The sequence below is a fragment of the Palaemon carinicauda genome, chromosome 34 (assembly GCF_036898095.1).
Source record: "Palaemon carinicauda isolate YSFRI2023 chromosome 34, ASM3689809v2, whole genome shotgun sequence".
In the NCBI taxonomy this organism is placed as follows: Eukaryota; Metazoa; Arthropoda; class Malacostraca; order Decapoda; family Palaemonidae; genus Palaemon; species Palaemon carinicauda.
In genome coordinates this window covers 22,256,162-22,259,313 of record NC_090758.1, presented here as the reverse complement: position 1 = coordinate 22,259,313, position 3,152 = coordinate 22,256,162, and positions in this window count along the sequence as shown.

Here is a 3,152-nt window from a genome sequence, read left to right as displayed (position 1 = left end):
ACATTCTCAAAGGAAAGGAAAGTTAGTGTGACCACAGGCTTCAATGCCTTTTTCGCCATTGAAACCCTTGAGCTGGAGAGAATCGAGACTTCTTGAAGCTTATCTTGCATCCGCGATGTTCCGGGGACCGGATCATTTCCTTGGATGTTCATAGACCAGCCACCTTGGGTGCTGCCCACCCCAGCCTCTCGGCCAGGGACATTGTTGTGTGAACCTTTTCCAGGCTTAATTATTGCGTGACTGTGTCTGCCAATTTTATGAAAATATCTAGGACTGTGTCTAGTCTGACAAGTATCTTTCCCAGGAAATACGTTACTTTATTTAGCTTGAATCCTAGATAGGAGGGGAGAGGGTGATTGACTGGATGTTGCCAGTAGACGACTTTCAGGCCTGGTAAGACTACGGGCACCCTTTTTTGCAACAGTGTCTTTATGTATAGAAGGATAAACATTCTGAACTCCTTGTTTTATTTGGACTTTTGAGTGGCGACAAGTCCAGAATGACTCTGAATTTTCTTGAGTCCTTCTCATAGAAACACAATGGCCTTCCCTGGAATTCGATGGACTATAGTTTCATTACCACCTCTATGCTCTAGAGCTCTCAGGTAAACTCCTCCAGGAGGATTTTGGATTATAGGAGGAGTTGAGGAAATGGTGATAGAGACATCTCCACCTCCCATCTTAGTCCCATCTTGATTAGGCCTTGAACCCAACGATCGAAGGTTCGGTGATCCTAAAGGAACCTCCTTCCTACCAAAAGTATTCCTATGCTTCGACTGATCAGTAGGATTATATTTTCGACCACCTGCCTGTGGCAGTGCGGTCACAACAACTATGGGATGTTGTTGAACAGCTTGAAATGAATTTCCAGACCTTTCCGTCTTCCTCTTAGGTTGGGGACCCAGAACCGTGGAAGAATCTCATTTTTGAAAGGATGCCCTACTTTTGGAGATGTCTTACTTTCTCCGTGGTGGAGTTCTTAATCACTTTCCTGACTACCTCGTCTGGAGAGAGGTCTTTACCCCAGATGTTGGAAGATATTAGCTTCCTTGTTTCGTGTTTCGCTATCGCGGTAGTGAACACAAATTCCCTACATGTTCTTCTAGCCTTTATAAAGGCATAAAGGTCTTTTACCAAGGTAGCCATATTTATTTTAGCTAAGACCTTGAGCATGTCTGGGGTATTTTGATGAGCTGAACAGAACTCTATGTAGTTTTGTAGAGATAGGGAGGTTGCAAGTCTCTCCTTTGTCTCTTGTTCATCATGTACGAGAAACTCTGATAATTCAGGGAGATTTTCCTTAAATGGTCGACTGGATACATCCGCCTCAAGTCTTCCTACTGAAAAGGTTAAATGGGCTTCCTTCTAGTTCTTCTCCTGTCTGGGAAGCCTAGTGACAGAGGTTCGCACTCTTTGAGTGTAGGACACGGTTTACCTGCCTCCACTGCCTCGGTGACATATTTAAATGCTTTCTCCGTAAAAGGGAATGAAAATGAAGCAGGAGCAAGAAATGAAGAGTGCTTGTTACCTGGTGTTAATACCTTCGACACCGAGTAACCCGCCTTTTCTATGGTACTTGATAGGATAGCCTGTGCTTTATCATGGTCGAGAATCATAACCTCCTTTGATTCCATTCCTTTTCTTGACCTTGGTTCATCCTTCAGTCTAACGAACCAGTAAGGGAAAGCGTCAAAGCTTGGCAAAAACTGGATTTTGTCCAAAGGAACAGCACCCATCTTCTCTGAGATGTAGAGTTAGCCGTTTAAAATTGGCATCAGCTCCGCAAACCTCCAGGGATTAGTTTTGGAGCATGTAGGAAGGTCTTGATCTAGGAGTCGTTAGTATGACCCCTGAGGAGCAACAAGTGGAGTTTTACAAGGCTCTATATTGCATTTTGCTTCATGCTTTTCACACTGTTTGCACAAGTTTTTTATTAGATTCCTCACTTTGGCCCATAACTGGTCCATTCCATCTAATAGAGGGATAGAAGGCGGAGATATCGATGTCGCTGGCTCTAGAGACGGTATAGACGGAGAAAATTCCAACCCGACATTCTCCCCTTCTTCCCATGGGCGCTTTCTGCCATCCTTCCCAAAGGTTATCTGGCCGTCGGGAGAAGTACCTCGTGTCTGGGATACCACTATTTCCTTACTTACTGTTGGAAATAGTATCCTACACATCCTGTCATTAGGCAGGTAAGGTCCCAGAGATATTTTCTGAAGGCCTCTCACCTAGTTGCGTAGCTTGAAACGAGCTGCATCCCTAGTCTCTACCGACTTGGGATTCTTGAAACCCTCAGACAATAAGGTCTGACATACTTTGCAAGCCTGCGGGTTCCAATAATGCAGGGGTTCGGAAATAATTTTGCAGGGGGCATAAAACCTTCATGCATAATGTCCGTAAAAACACTTACTCTTAGTTTTGCAGAAGACTGCAACACATGACATCTGGTGTTCCTCCTGTAAAGAAAGGAAAACAGAATTAGTATACGATTGATTATCTCACTGATAACCAATATATCAAAAGTCGTATCTTAACAGAATAGCTTAAGATAGCAAGCTATAAAGGGATATTAGGAGTCACATACTTGTGTATCCTCCGCAAACAAATGCTGTTGCCTCCCCTCAGCATTAAATGTGAGGAGATTCCCTTATCAAAGGAACTCCAACTAATAAAGGGGGGTTCTCACCCCTAGGGGCAGAGAAATGTATAATTCACTGTCCCTTTTATTCTAAACACTGTGGGGTAAGGATGACTGATTTCTCAATCAGCTTAATGAAGAAACACTATTTCATCAATATAAGAGCGGCACCACAATAAGCTCGCACAAGGGTACCCAGGATATTTTAGAAATAACGACCGTATAATCGTACTGTAGTTTTCTATTTGCAGTATGCACTATATTGCAAATTACTGGCTACTGTATAATTATATATAGTGTGATCCAGCCAATGTGCTGTCTTTATGGCAAGCGTCTGATTGCACGGTCCTGCTGGCATGATCCCAACTGGACTGGGGAAAATTAAAGACATATATTTGTGTATCCCACCCAAGCTATTTGCTGTAACCTCCCTTACAATATTAAATCATAGTTTCCTGATCACGGAGACTCAAGGATAAGGGCTCTGCCCTTCAACTGTTACGAGTAAAATC